A 16359-nucleotide genomic window follows, 5' to 3' on the forward strand; every position below is an offset into this window, starting at 1 on the left:
TGCATTAAAGAATAAATTACTAGGGAAATTAGAAAGTATTTTGAACCAAAATACAGTGAAAATGCAATGTGTCAAAATCTAGGTAATGCAGCTAAAACAATGCTTAGAGGAAATGTATAACTTTAAATACATTACAGAAGAAAAAAATATTTAAAATCAATTATCTAAATCTCTATCTTAAGAAGCTAGGGGAAAAAATAAAATTAAAAAAAAGAAAATTAAATCTAAATCAACTAGAAGGAAAGAAATAAAAAAGGTAAGAGTGGTAATTAATGAAACAAGATAGACAAACAACAGAGAAAACAAACAAAGCCAAAAGTTTATTCCTTGGAAAACATTAATAAAATTTATTATCTCTTAGCAAAACTGATCCAAAAAAAGGAGGGAAAACAAAGACTATTAAAGTCAGGAAAGAGGGACATCACTATAGATCCTACAGATGATAAAATGATAGTAAGGAAATATTATGAACAACTTTGTACCAATTAATTTGAGGACTTAGATGAAATAGACAAATTCCTTGAAGGATGCCCTTACCAATCTTAACTCAGAAAGAAATAGAAAATCTGAATAGCTCATATCTGTTCAAGTAGTTAAATTTTTAATTTGTAAATTAGAAATTTGATGAATTCTATCAAATATTTAAGTAAGAAATAAATACTAATCTTGAACTCTTTCAGAAAATAGAGAAGGAGGAATACCTTCCCAGTATTTTACAAAGTCATCATAACCTGGATATCAAAACCTAACAGGGATGTTATGAGAAAAGAAAATTACAGGCTAATATTTTTCATGAATATAGATAGAAAAATCCTTAATAAAATATTGGAAAATTAAATTAAGAAAATATATATGCACGATTATGTATATTTTAAAAACCTCAAAAAATCTACTAAAACTAGTAAATAAGTTAAGTTAATAGCAGGATATAGGGGCTTCCCTGGTGGCGCAGTGGTTGAGAATCTGCCTGCTAATGCAGGGGACACGGGTTCGAGCCCTGGTCTGGGAAGATCCCACATGCCACGGAGCAGCTGGGCCCGTGAGCCACAATTGCTGAGCCTGCGCGTCTGGAGCCTGTGCCCCGCGACGGGAGGGGCCGCGATAGAGAAAGGCCCGCGCACCGTGATGAAGAGCGGTCCCCGCACCGCGATGAAGAGTGGCCCCCGCTTGCCGCAACTGGAGAAAGCCCTCGCACGAACCGAAGACCCAGCGCAGCCAAAAAATGAATAAATAAATAAATAAATAAATAAGAAAATCCTTTAAAAAAAAAAAAAAAAAAAAAAAAAAAAAAAAAAAAAAAAAAAAATAGCAGGATATAAGCTCAACATACAAAAATTGTATGTTTGTATTATTGTTTATACTAGCAACAAAAAATGGAAATTAAAGTGGAAAACAAGGTCATTTACGATAGCATCAAAAAAAATAGACTACTGCGGAATACATTTAACAAAAGACATGCAAAACCTCTACACACAAAAACCATAAAACATTGCTAAGAAGACCTAAAAAAATGAGAGGTACACTTTGTTCATGTACATGAACACTCAGTATTAATCAGAGGTCAAATTGCTCTATGGATTCAATGCAATCCTATCAAAATATCAACAGAGTTTTTTGTCTAAACTGATAATTCTGAAATTTATGTGGAAAATCAAAGCACTTAGAATAGTCAAAACAATAATAAAAACACAGTTGGAAGACTTCTACTACCTGATTTGAAGACTTGTGGTAATATTATGTTAATCAAGCCAAAATGATTTTGGCATAAGGACAAACAACTAGATCAGAAGAACATATTAGAAAATTCAGAAATATACCTACATATATACTATCAATTGATTTTTGACAAAGTCACTAAGGGGAAAGTCTTTTCAATAAACAGTGCTGGAAGAATGGGACATGTATGCAGGAAAAATGAACTTTGACCCCTATCTCCTGCCATACACAAATGTTGAGATGACCATAAACCCAAATTAAAAGCGAAAACTATAGGGATTTCCCTGGCGGTCCAGTGGTTGAGACTTTGCCCTTCCACTGCAGAGGACACAGGTTCAATCCCTGGTCAGGGAACTAAGATCCCACATGCCATACAGTGTGACCACAAAAAAAAAAAAAAAGCTAAAACTATAAAGCTTCTAGAAGAAAACTTAGGAGAATATCTTTGCAAACTTGGATGAGGCAAAGTCTTCTTAGAAAGGACATAAAAAGCACTAACCATGAAAAATTTTTAAATTGGATTTCATAAAAGATTTTAAAATCTGTTCATCGAAAGATGTCTAGAAAATCAAAAGACAAGTCAAAGACTGGGAGAAAATATTTGCATTACATACAGCCAATGAAAGGTTTGTGTTCAGAGTATATAAATAACGTGTACAACTCAATAATAAAAAGACAACCAACCCAATGGAAAAATGGGCTAAACACTTCAACAGAGAGTTTAAAAAAGAAGCAATATGATCAACAGGCATGTGAAAGGATGGTCAACATTATTAGTCTTCAGGGAAATATAAATTAAAAAGCACAATAGAATACCACTTTGCACTAGAAATAAAAGCATACATTGTTAGTGGGAGTGTAAAATGGTACAATTTTGGAAAAATGGTTTGGCAGTTCCTTATAAAGTTAAATATACCCATGCCCCATGACCTAGAAATTCCACTTTTAATATTTACTCAAGACTAATGAAAACATATATCCACAAAAAGACTTGTACAATAATATTTATATCATTTATAGTCACAATAGCCCCCAATTAGAAACAGCTCTAATATCCATCAACAGAAGATGGGAGAAAGAAATTGTGAGATATCCATTCAGCTAAGAAAAAGTACATACTGTCTGACTTATTTTATATGAAATTCAAGGACAAGTAAAACTAATTAGATGATGGAAATCAGAACAATTGTTATCTACGGGTGGTAGAGATTATCAGGAAGGGGGCAAGAGAGAACTTTTTGGGTGACAGAAATAATGTATTATTTTGACTGCAGTGTTTATTACCCAGATGTATACATTTGTGTATTGTGTGTGAAATAAGTGAAATTTATCAATAGTGTACATAAAAACCTATGCATTTCACTGTATGTGAATTTTGATTCAACACACATTAAACTAAATACATTTTTCGAAGTAGTCTTTTTTTTAAGAAGGAACTTGCAGAAGATGCAAAGAAACAAACAAACAAAAACAAAACAAAAAATGTCTTCAGTCTTGATCTGGCTTGGAATTTTTAACTATATTCTATTGGATTTTTAGGCCTAAACAACAATGTGAACTCAAGGTGATGTCAGTTCAGCTTAGTGGATACCTCTGCTAGCTTCCTTTCCTCCCAGCTCCCTGCCTGTCCCCCCATCACAGAGGAGTAATTTTTCCTACGAGTTGATTCTACTCCATACACTGGCCTGATTAATTTTGTCCCTTCCAGCCCACTGCCACCGGCCGGTTTAACCCTTCTTAATTTCTCATCTGGACTTTTGACAACAATCTCCCATTGTCTGCCCCTCTCCAATACGTACCAAGGAGATTTCTCCATCTAACATCTGACCATATAACTCTCCTGTTTCAAATCCTTGTATGGCTCTCTAATACCTACAAAACAAAATCCAAAGCCTACCATCAGAAAAGCCCATGATCTGGCCTCTACCTATTTTTCCTAGTCACTTTTCCTTGCTATTTATTGCCCTAAGACTATGCATCCTTTCTTATGCCTCCACGTAGTCTGTCCTCTGCCTGGAGATCCCAGACACTCCCCTTCTGCCCACCAATCAGGATGGTCATGCAAACTTCTTACTTTTCAAGACCCACATCAGTGAAATCTTCCCACACCTTAAGTAGAGTCAGACTCCCATTATGTACTTATCACAATTCTACTGTATCTGTTTGTTCGCTAGTCTGTATGCTCCCTGCGGGCAGGGTGGGTTTTTATTTTTTTTCAATTTTTTAACCTCCAGCACCTGGCTCAGGATCATTTGTTCGATGAATAAGTGAATGAAGGAGTTGACCCACTTCTGGAATTTTTCATGAGCAGTTCTTAAAGCAAAATCCGTCTGACCACTTCCAGGGAAGAGCCTCATCAAAGTCCACTTAGTTCAAGCTTACAGTCTAAATAAATAAACAAACAAATAAGTAAGTAAATAAATAAAAGCTGGCTCCCTCCCTCCCTCCGTCCTGTTCACTACAGCAGCCATTTTAATAAGCTATATACCTAGCTTAGGACTGTTCTCTGATTCAGGATTGCTGAATTTGTGCTGAGAATATTAATAGGTATGCACGAAGGCCTATAGGTGTTGAGGTCTTGGGGGGCCCTTCCCTTCTGATATCCACCTAGCTCTTCACCTGAGGAGCAACCATTTTTAAAAAAATGAGTGTATCATGTTGCCGGAAAAGTGATTTCTGGTTAAGGGCAGCCCAGCTCCAGGCTTGTTTTTATGGCTCTGCTTCATGGGTTTTAATATGTGGTACGTGTGTACAGCCCGACCAGCTTCTCCATTTAACTCCATCCCCAGAGGAAAGGGCCTGAACCTATCATTTTCTTATGTCTTGAGTACATCTGGTTTATTTCTCTTCACTCAATCTGTTTAGTATATGCTGTTGCCTTACTGGCAGGATAATTTCCAACAGCATGCAGTAAGCAGAAGGACTTCCATTCCCTCTAAACTCTCTATGCATTCCAGGTAGGTATTGAGTAGTTGAAATGTAAACCACCAAAACCTCTTTCTTGTTATTCACTGTATTGATTCACCCTAAGAAGTTGAAAATCAAGAAAATGTTTTCTGGCTGAATTAGAAAGCAAAGAACATCTTAGAGCAAAAACAAAGTCAGGGTGCCGAAACTGTGGCCAGATGTCAGAACCAGCCCAGAAGTCTTACACAATCACAGAGGATGGAATACTGATCTTCGTTAGGCATTAAGTAGGCGTCTTCCCTGAGGGAAGGTTAGAATTCCCTGTTACATCTTCCCGGTTTGCTGGACCACAGTGGAGGAAGGAACTCATCAGTTATAGGCCACTCAGATCCCAGCACATTTTCCAAAGCACTTCTTGTTTTTCAAGCCCCATATTCCCAGAACAAGCAAAGTTTCATTTCTTGTTGGGCGGTAGGAAAAGTCAGAGCTGAAAGTGGAAATCTTTAGCCATTGAGGATGAGCAAAAGCTAGAGGAGTCCAGTCTTCCTAACAGGCAGCTGTGTGGAGGGCTTCCAGCTCTTTTCTCTGCTCCAAGCTTGCAGCTGCACCCCTGTCTCAGATCTCGTGTTAGGAAGATGCCCCAGATGAGCAGATTACCTTTTAAGAGTTCACTGATATTCCCGTTCCTGTTTTCTCTTTTCTATCCTTCAGCGTTTCCATCTTGCCATCACCATCCATCTGAACTGACACACCCTTTTACTGTCCTTTGGGGGAAGGGAGCAGAGTATGAAGCTAAAAGTAGTTAAACTATAATAAGATGTCATATTTGCCCAGTGTTTTTACCACTTCCCTGCTTCCACAGGTGGATTCATGAAGCAGATGACAACAATTAAACCAAAAGCGGTTTCTCCTTGAGATTAAGTGGAAAGGGAAAACGTGATAGTTAGAAACATCATCTAAGAGGCATCCGCAGGCTTTAGCAGGTGTTCAGATCCTTGTGGAATGAAGCGTATGAGTGAGGTGACTAGGGGATCATCCATCCTTTGCCTCTTCCAGCTTCTGGTGACTGTCGGCATTACTTGGTTCGTGGCCACAAAGCCACATCTTTAAGATCAACATCCTCAAATCTCCCTCTGCTCCATCTTCACGCTGCCTTCTCTTTTGTGTGTCTGTGTCAATCTCCTCTGCTTCCTCTTATAAGGTCACATGTGATTGCATTTAGGTCCCACCGGATAATCCAGGATAATCTCCTCATCCCAACATCCTTTAACTTAATCACATCTGCAAAGACTCTATTTCCAAATGAGCTAACATTTACAGTTTCCAGAGATTAGAAACCCATGTCTTTGGGGGCCACCATTCAGCCTATTACAATGTCTTTTGCCCATTTTCAGTCTGGACTGTTTGTTTTCTCTACTGTTGAATTTTGGGAGTTCTTTATACAAGAGCTGAGATACAAATCCTTTGCAGACATGTGGTTCACAAATATTTTCTCCAATTCTGTAGCTTGTTTTTGTTTGTTTGTTTTGTTTTTGTTTTTTAGCCTTCTTCATGGGGTCTTTTGCAGAACTGAAGTTTTTCATTGTGATGAGGTTCAATTTATCAATTTTTCTTTTTATAGACCATGCCTTTAAGGTCAAGTCTATAAACTCTTCACCTAGTCCTTTGTTCTGAAATTTTTCTTCAAGTATCACCAGTGTATTTCTAAATTTTTATAATTTTATGTTTTATGCTTTTTTCTAAAAGTTTTATAGTTATATGTTTTACATTTTTATGTTTTATAGTTTTGTGTTTTACATTTTTTTCTAAAAGTTTTATAGTTTTATGTTTTGTATTTTACATTTGAGTCCATGTTTTCCCAGCTCTTTGCCATGATGGACTTTATTACACAGTTATGAAGATTTCTAGGATACTGTGGTAGACTGTATTACTGTTTGTGTTATTCACTCTCCCTCTTCCCTTTATGAGGATTATATATCTGTGCCTATTTCCAGGCAGGAAGCTGAGGCTGGGAATGTCATGTTCAAGGATATTCACCATAGCTGTGATCCAGGGGTCAAGAGACCACCACTGCCACTGCAGGTGTCTTTCAACGCCCACAGAGTAAGTGACCAGGCACTAGAACACACCTACTGAAACCCCAAGCCCCACAACTCTGCTTGCCAGGGGACATAGGTGAAAGGGCAGGAAAGGGGTTCTGGCTCACTTCTGTCTTCCAAATTGCACTGAGTACATCTCACTGGCAATTTCAAATTTACCACCAGAGCCCACTTACTATGTCCAATGTACAGCCAAACTTCCCAGGCTCATCTTCCATCATGCATTTTCTTCTCCTTTCTTTCCTTTTTTTTTTTTTAAAGCTCCTTTGTTGTAAAATATAACAAAAATACAGAAAGCACTCAAAACAAAGCATTCAGCTCAATGATTTATCAAAGCAAACCCTCCTGTAGCATCACCCAGATTGAGAGCTAGAATGTTAGCACTCCTGGAGCACTTCCTGTTCTCCTCCCAATCACTTTTCACCCCCTTCCTCCTAAGTGACAACAAACCTGATTTTTATGGTCATCACTTTGGTGGTTTTTAAAAAAATTTTTTTTGCCAGTTTAAACTTGTAAATAGTATGGTTTCATAGTGCCTGTTTTTGAGCATTCTATAAATGGAATTAAGAAGTATTATATTTTTGTATTTAGCTTCTTTGCTCAACACTGTGAGGTTAATCCCAGTTGGCGCAGACAGTGACATTGCTGTATATGGTATTCCACTGCATGAATATACTACCATTTATTTAGCCTTTCTTCTCTTGATGGACATTTAGGTGGTTTCCCAGTTTGCCTATTACAGATAATGCTGCTATACACAATTATGTACATGTCTTTTGGTGCACATAGGTGCATTTCAGTTGTATATATATCTAGGTGTGGATAATGTTGTTTTCAGTTAATTTTTTTATAAGGTGAGGTTTAGGTAAAGATTCTTCTTTTTTCTTTTTCCTTTTTTTTTTTTTTTTGCCTATGGATGTCCAATTTCTCCAGCATCATTTTTAAAAAATGTTCCAGCCAGAGTGATCCTCCTAAACTAAAAATCAGACCATGTCATTCTCCTGTTTAAATGCTTCAATAGCTTATTCTTGCACTAAGAGGACACCTACCTCTCCAGCTTCATCCTGGGTCACTTTCACCCACCTCCCACGATGTCCCAGCCACCCTACCTTCTTCTTGGTCCTCCAAACACTCCAATGTCTTTGCACTGGCCCTTCCCTCTGTTTGGAAGGTTCTTCCCCTGGCTCCTCATGCGACTGGCTCTTTCTGATCCCTGAAGTCTCAGTTTAAAGTCAGCTGCTCAGATAAAGCTTCTCTTACTACGCTGTAAGAGTAGACTCCTCTACATTACCACCCATCATTCTCTATCATGGCATCCCACGTACACCCTCCACAGTCTTGACCACCATCTGCAAGTGCTTTATTCACTCATTTATTGTCTACCTTCTCCAGTAGATGGTAAGCTCTATGAAGAAAAGGGCCAAGTTGTTGATCTTGCCCAATGTTGGTTCCCCAGCGTGTAGCCCAGTGTCTGGCATACAGTAGTTGCGTCCAAAATATTAGTTAAATGTTGTCATTAAGCTAGAGTTTGTGGTGATATGACTAGCTTTGTTCCAATATTAGGAGGAGTTTCCTGAAAGCTAGGGCTGTGTGAAAAGCAGTGGGCTGCATGGCATGTCTGAAGTCCTCTCCCTGGAATGGGATGACACAGAGGCATTTCCACATCTTGAAAAACCCAACAAAGCAATGTCGACGGTTCCTCTCAACTCTGAGACTCTGGTGCTGGAAGTGATGGGGAGGAGAAGCAGGGTGGTTCCATTATGAACACGTTCAGATTTTAGACAAGTCCACTGAACAATGAAGGGTTTGGAATCTAGTTTGGAGAGTCATCTGTTTTTAGCAATCAAAAGAGAAGCTATTGAGGGACTTCCCTGGTGGTCCAGGGGTAAAAAATCCACCTTCCAATGCAGAGGACGCGGGTTCGATCCCTGGTCAGGGAACTAAGACACCACATGCTGCGGGGGAGCTAAGGTACCACATGCTGAGGGGCAACTAGGCCGAGTGCCACAACTGCTGAGCTCGCGCACCTCAACTAGAGCCTGCGTGCTGCAAACTACAGAGCCCACGCGCCCTAGAGCCTGCGCACCACAACTAGAGAGAAGCCCACACACCACAACGAAGATCCCACCTGCCTCAACGAAGATCCTGCGTGCCACAACTAAGACCCAACGCAGCCAAAAATAAATAAATAATAAATTAAAAAATAATAATAAAAAAGAGAAGCTATTGGGAAAACTGGTAAATATCAGAATGAGAAGATACATGGGAGCAAACACTCTTCAATTTCCTTCTGATTCTTTTCTTCCCCTTCCTCTGTGCTGGAGTTAACCACTTCCAAATCTGATCAGTGTCTTAGTCTGCTCAAGCTGCCATAATAAAATATAATAGACTAGATGGCTTAAACAACAGACATTTATTTCTCACAGTTCTGGAGGCTAGAAGCCTGAGATCAGGCTGCTGACATGGTTGGGTTCTGGCAAGGGCTCTCTTCCTTGCTTGCAGACAGCCACCTTCTCACTGGGTCCTCACATGACAGAGAAAGAGAATGAGAGAGCGCTTCTCGTGTCTCTTCTTCTTCTTTTTTTTTAAAAAATAAATTTATTTATTTAATTAATTTATTTTTGGCTGCATTGGGTCTTTGTTGCTGCATGCAGGCCTTCTCTAGTTGCAGCGAGCGGGCCTACTCTTCATTGTGGTGAGTGGGCTTCTCATTGCGGTGGCTTCTCCTGTTGCAGAGCATGAGCTCTAGGCACGCGAACTTCAGTAGTTGTGGCACACGGGCTCAGTAGTTGTGGCTCGCGGGCTCTAGAGCACAGGCTCAGCAGTTGTGGCACACGGGCTTAGTTGCTCTGCGGCATGTGGGATCTTCCTGGACCAGGGCTCAAACCCATGTCCCCTGCACTGGCAGGTGGATTCTTAACCACTGTGCCACCAGGGAAGTCCCTGGTGTCTCTTCTTATAAGAACACTAATCCCATTGGACCAGGGCCCCACCCTCATGATCTCATCTAAACCTAGTTATCTCCCAAAAGGCCCACCTCCAAATATCATCACAGTAGGGGGTTAAGGCTTCAGCATATGAATTTTAGGGGGACACAGACATTCAGTCCATAACAGTCAGCAAACATTCATTCAGGGACCATTGCTAAGACATTTAAGTTATCAGCTTGGACTGAGACAGGCTGGGACCTGGGACCTGGGACACTTTTCTGCTCTGCTTGCACCTGGACAAACGTCTCCTCAGGCAACAAAATACAAAGGATCTGTCTGGGACTAAAAATAGCTGTGTGCATGCACAGTGGGGGCAAATTATGGACAACAAGATATGAAAAGACCAAAAACCCAACTGCCACTTCTGAGGGGCTGGGAGCAAAAGCCCGGTGCCAGGAGCACAAGCTGGGTACTGAGCATGCACCCTGCACGCAACTCCACCAAAGGGGTGGCGAGACCACCTAAGCCACCTCTCCCGGCCGACCCCTGTACCTGTATCTACCCTCATCCCAACCCGAACCAGCTCGGTCCCCGCTCCAGGAGCAAGCAAGGGAATCTGTTACTTGTTTTTGCTCCCTCCTGCTGCAGCAGGGGGCCCCAGTAAAGCCTTGCCTGAATTTCCTGTCTGGCCTCTTATCAATTTCTATTGATTAAGGAAGGTCAAGAACCCAGGTCAGTAACAGGACCAGCTTCCAGGCAAACTGGCATATTCTGTGTCACTGAAGGACAGATGAATTCTATATGCACCAATGTTTATCCATCTTGTCATTCACTCATGTATTCACCAAACATTTCTGAGCACTCACCTAGGCAGGCAGGGGCGGGATATAGAACTGACACTCTGGTGGGGGAAGACAGAAGTAGAGAGAAAATTCCAATGCACTGGGTTATGTGCTGGGACAGGGAAAGTCGGAAGGCATTCTGAGAGCTTGGAGGAGGAATCACGTAGACTGGGGGCATTGGAGAGTGTTTCCTGAGACAGGCAGCTCCTGAGCTAAGAGCTGAAGGATGAGGAGATACTGATTCAGCCAGGAAGAGGGGAAGGGCTTTCCTGGCAGAGAGGAATTCATGGGCTTGTGCTGGAGACACGAGAAAACATGCGTGTTCCGGGAACTACCTTAACTCAGTATAACTGGAGACCAGATTCAGAGCTGGAGGAACCCAAGCTAGAGACATTCAGAGCCAGATGCTAAGAGGAGTTGTTTTTCACCCTGAAGTTAATGAGGAACCCTGAAGGATTTCCAAATCTACATTTCAGGAAGATTAACCAGGCAGCAATGTGGAAATCAACTGGAGGAAAGGAGTGACCGGACTCAGGGGGCGCAAATTAGGAGGCTGTTGGGGTCATCAGTGGAGAGAAATGAGAATTTATAGTCCAAGGCGGAGGAAGGTGGAATGGGGAGGAGGAAAGAGATTTAAGAGATGCACAAGGAAGAATTGTCAGAACTTGGATGGGTTAAGGGAAAGGGAAGCTCTTGGCTCAGGATGTGGGGATAGATGGAGGAGCCATTCACCAAAACTGGGACCCAGAAGGGACGCACCATGGTTGGGGGGGGGGCACTCAGGTGGCCTCAGCTGTGGACCCAGTGGCTTCAGGATGCCAGAGCAGCACCCTAGGCACACGTTGACTTGTTGGACAGACAGAGGTAACAAGATGAAATTTTGAAATTTTCACTTTTTTCTTCCTCTTCCCTAAACGTTCCCACCACTCTAACCAATCACCAGCATCCATATGGCCTCAAAGAGAATTGAAATGTATCAGCAGTAGAAAAGAGGGAAAAAAAGTTAATATCCTTTTTTTTTCTCCTTTAAACTAGGCTCAAAAGGGGAGGCCCTGAATGGAGCAGAAGTTGGAGTTTATGCCATAAAAAGGTGAGGATGCAGATGTTCCTTTGAGCGTAACCAGCCAAGAGTCAAATACAGGGTTTGGGTCTCTTTTGCCTAAGCCAAGGAATCCAGGCTATTTACTCACTGGGAGAAATAAGCCGTTCAGGTTGGAAGCTGTTTCCCATGACAACTGACTGGTGTGCAAGATTTTGAGATTAGTGGTTACATTTCATAGGCAATAACATTAAGCTTGTGAAGTTCAGATGTTTCTTCAGATAATCTCTGGAGGTACTTTTGTAGTTACAAGATGGAGAACAGGATGGTTATAAGCCTTTACCCAAGGGCCTTCATTCCTGTGAATATTTTCTGCCTCATCTTACACCTGTGTCAATATCCTCATCTCCCTAGAGTTACTTTGCACAGGCAGCGGTTAATTAAGAAGCTCTAAGCCTCTGGCTTTAGGCAGGACTTTATTAGCCGTAAGAATAGAAAACAGAGGGCTTGTAAAAATGTAGAACTTAATAAAAAGCATAAAAAATTATAGGTATTTTTTTAAAAAAGACGATGAGGTCTATACTATGCCTCCGCAAAAAAAAATTAGAATGAGAATAGAAGGAAGGTGCAATGAGACCATCTCTGCTTAGGAGAGGGGGCCAAAAATGGGAAGGCCCTGGAGGTGGAGGGGTGTGTATGTGTGTGTATGTGTGTGTAAGACAGAAGACATTTTGAACACATTTGTTAAAGAGGAAGTCCAAGTTTAACATGGGTTCAAGTCCTGACTCAACCATTCATTAGCTATGTGACTCTAGGCAAATTACTTAACCTCTCTGCACCATAGTTTCCTCATTTGAAATAAAAATGTGGTTTACGATCATAGTAACCTACATCATAGTCTGTTTTGTATTGTGTTGTGTTGTGTGCATGTTTCTTTCTTAGGGTACTTACCCACCCTTCCCCCATTCCCCCACCGCATAGATTCTAAGCTCCTCCTGAGCAGGAGGGGTTTCTGTGACTTAATCGTCTTGTGTGTCTCTTTTAGTGACTACTATAGTATATCCTCTACAGTGGGCATTCAATACACACCTGGCATATAGTAGGTGCTCTCTAAATATTTGTTGTGAAATGAATGTGATTATAAGAGTTAGCAAAATTTCTGAATATCTATTTTTCGTCTCAGCCAAAAATGATTGCTACTCGAGGCTAATCAGTTTTTAGGTACAGTGTTTAGAGGCCAAATAAATCTGTAATAAAAATGCATGTAATAATCATTACACATTCTGGGTGCAGTGTTCGTAACTGGGGAAGAAGTTCAGCCTAAATACAGGCATACGTTTTCTTTTTAACTAGAGTTGTCCGTCTGAAGGGCTGACAGTGACTGTAAAAATCAGTTTGTCCTTTGCTGCGCTTCTCTTCCTTTAATTTGGCTTCAGATCATCCCAATTAGGTAGTAAAAGGGATCGCTAAGCAAAATGCAAAGAGCAAAAAAAAAAAGTAAAGGCGAATACGGCTTGGTATGTCCTTCGCGCCACCCCGTAGTTCTCGGCAGACGTAAAGGCGGTGCGCGCGCTTTTGAAAGCCCGGCGGGTTCCCATCGCAACGACAGTTGCTGACTGTTTGTGTCGGCAGGTGGGACGTCCAAGGCCGTCGCGGCGTGTTGTCGGGGGCCACTCGGGACCAATTTTCAAGACAGCCTTGGCTTGGACGTCTCGTCGTCCCACCGCGCGGCTCCGGTAAGGGGAGCTTTTGCGGGTCCTTTCCGCGCGTGGGCCTGGCCGGGGGTCGCCCCACGCCGAGCCGAGGCCTCTGCGTTTGCTTTCCTGACAGCTGGGGGCCTGGAAGGCAGGTGGAAGACGTTGGGAATATGGCGTTGAACTGGGAATTATCTTAGGAATCATTTTGGCGACCCGAGTGCGCATCTGCATCAGGGGGTTAGGTGGGGATTTCAAGAAAGAAATTGCCCTTTTCTCGAATCAGAGCTTGACAGTTGTACTTCGTATGGAAACTCCGTAGGAGAAGACGGTGGTTAGACAGATATGGGAAGCCCTGCTCTAGCAAGCTGCCATTGTTTTACAAAGGGATACCGTGAGCCCCGGAGCGGGTGGATGAAGGATTTTAACAGCCTGCGTCTGTAAGCTCCTGGGTCCGGTGATGAACAGTGGGTGTCTTTACCTCCGGGAATCCTGCTGAGGGTGTCAGGTGTAAAGGACCTTAGAAATAATGTGATCAGAACTTCCCCGTTCTTTTTCATTCTACTTTTTTCGTCTATTTTGTTTCTCTTTTCTCAGTTATCCTTACTTTTTCTCCCGTTCTTTATTTTTCCCCCCTCCTTTTTCTGCTGCCTAGCTACACTTTAGCTTTGCCAGTAGTATCCAGTATTTGTTTAGTCCTAGGTCCAAAAGTTACTGACATCTGATCCAGTAGACCTGTTGATTAGCTTGCTGTCCACTTTTTTTTAAATTATATATTTATTTATGTATTTATTTATGGCTGCATTGGGTCTTCGTTGCTGCACGTGGGCTTTCTCTAGTTGCGGCGAGTGGGGGCTACTCTTCGTTGTGGTGCGGGGACTTCTCATTGCGGTGGCTTCTCTTGTTGTGGATCACGGGCTCTAGGAGCGCGGGCTTCAGTAGTTGTGGCACGTGGGCTCAGTGGTTGTGGCTCGCGGGCTCTAGAGACCAGGCTCACTAGTTGTGGTGCACAGGCTTAATTGCTCAGCAGCATGTGGGATCTTCCTGGACCAGGGCTCGAACCCGTGTCCCCTGCATTGGCAGGCGGATTCTTAACCACTGTGCCACCAGGGAAGTCCCAGCTTGCTGTCCACTTTTTAGTATTGCTTCTCAAACAGTACTTGACTTTTTAAAAATACCCTAGGTGTTCGACAAACTATGAAATTCTGCCAACAGTCGTATTACTCTCATTTCTAATGTATCATCTAAAATGTTTATAATTTTATGCTTCCTGAGAACTTTTTGATTTAGATTAGTATGGTAATTTAGCAGTTAATGTGTGTGTGTGTGTGTGTGTGTATGTATATATATATATATATATAATGTGTACATACAATATATACAGAATCTGAAACAGAGTTAGGGCCAGTGGCCAGAAGCCATTTATCAGTAGAGTAAGGCCTAAACTGTGTAGTAGTGAAAAAAGTTGCCTCAGACATCTGTGGAATGGATAGGATATATTTAGGTGCAAGTAGGTTGGAGTGGAAGGTGGGACTGAGTCCTAGAGTGTCCTAGAATGTAATGAAATGTTAAAAGGCTTCTGTTTAAACTTAGGTTTTTAAAATTTTTTAATATTATTTATTTATTTTATTTTTGGCTGCGTTGGGTCTTCATTCCAGCGTGCAGGCTCTCTCTAGTTGTGGCGAGCAGGGGCTACTCATTGCGGTGGCTTCTCTTGTTGCGGAGCATGGGCTCTAGGTGCACAGGCTTAAGTAGTTTTGGCACGCGGGCTTCAGTAGTTGTGTCTCGCGGGCTCTAGAGCGCAGGCTCAGTAGTTGTGGCTCACGAGCTTAGTTGCCCTGCAGCATGTGGGATCTCCCCAGACCGGGGCTCGAACCTGTGTCCCCTGCATTGGCAGGCGGATTCTTAACCACTGCACCACCAGGGAAGTCCAACTTAGGTGTTTTTAATTGAAGGGAGGTTTTATTTTTAACACTCGTGCTGCTTCTAACTATTGTTACCAACTCGGGTCCTTGAACTCTTTTATCAATAGAAATTGATAAGAGGCCAGATAAGGAATTCAGACAAGGCTTTATGGGGACTCATGCTGTAGCATGAGGGAGCAAAAACAAGTAACAGGTGCCCTTGCTTGCTCCCTGAGGAGGGTGGGCTGGTTCCTTAAATAGGGTGAGGGAAGGGGCGGATTGGTGGGTCAAGCCAGAGTAGTGGCTTAGGTGGTCTGCCCACCCCCTTGGCGGTGCTGTGTGCAGGGGTCATGCACAGTACCCCGCTTTTGCTCTTGGCACCTCAGAAGTGGCCGTTGGTTTGTGGCCTTTTGATATCTTATTGGTCATAATTGCCCCAGGTGCAAGTGCAAGCACTCCGGTAAAAGATCCAAGGTCCCAGTCTATCTCAATATCAAATCTGCCTTATGCTGAGGGGGGAAAGGCAATGAGACATAGAAGGCAGTAAGATTTCCAGGATACCATTCTTGCCGGCCTTATTTGCATGCTGCTTTTCTGGCCCCTTCTCAGGCTACTTTGTTTGTTTTTCATTTCTCAAGTTGAGATTCCTCAGAGCTCTCAGTTTTCTATCTATACGTACTTCCTAGGTGATTTTATCCAGTCTCTTGGCTTTAATACCATATACATGCTGATATCCCACAAATACACATCTTCAGCTTGGATTCCAGACCGATATCCAGCTGTGTGTTTCACATTTCTACGTGGACGTCAGACTCGGGCATTCAGAATTGGTTTTCTGATCTCAGTAGTGGCACCTCTGTTCTTTCAGTTGCTCAGTCTGAAAACCTGGAGCTATCTTTGACTTTTCTCTCATTCCTAACAACAAACCAAACATTAGGAAATCCTACTGGTTCCAGATTCAGAACAGCCAGAACCCAACCGTTTCTCACCATCTCTACTGCTAACTATCGTGATCCAAGACACCATTATCTCTCCTGATTATTGAAATAGCCATCTTATTGGTCCAATTGCCTCTGCCCTTGTTCTTTTCAGTTAATAAACACAAGCCATAGTGATCCTGGTGAAACATAAGATGGAGTATATCACTTCACCTCCTCTGCTCAAAACCCTCTAATAGCTTCCCGTTTCTCACTAAAAGCTGAAATCCTTATTGTGACTAAAGCTCTCT

General features: G+C 42.1%; 1 protein-coding gene across 1 annotated transcript in view; it reads left to right on the forward strand.

Moving 5' to 3' along the window:
- The first annotated feature begins 13119 nt into the window (after positions 1-13119).
- The window catches only part of PBK (PDZ binding kinase), a 30420-nt gene continuing 27180 nt past the window's right edge, over positions 13120-16359 (forward strand). The window contains exon 1 of the mRNA XM_007192725.2: positions 13120-13269. The gene's annotated coding sequence lies outside the window, so the exon portion shown is untranslated. The remainder of the gene's footprint in view (positions 13270-16359) is intronic.

This window comes from Balaenoptera acutorostrata, chromosome 6 (genome assembly GCF_949987535.1).
Source record: "Balaenoptera acutorostrata chromosome 6, mBalAcu1.1, whole genome shotgun sequence".
Classification (NCBI taxonomy): domain Eukaryota; kingdom Metazoa; phylum Chordata; class Mammalia; order Artiodactyla; family Balaenopteridae; genus Balaenoptera; species Balaenoptera acutorostrata.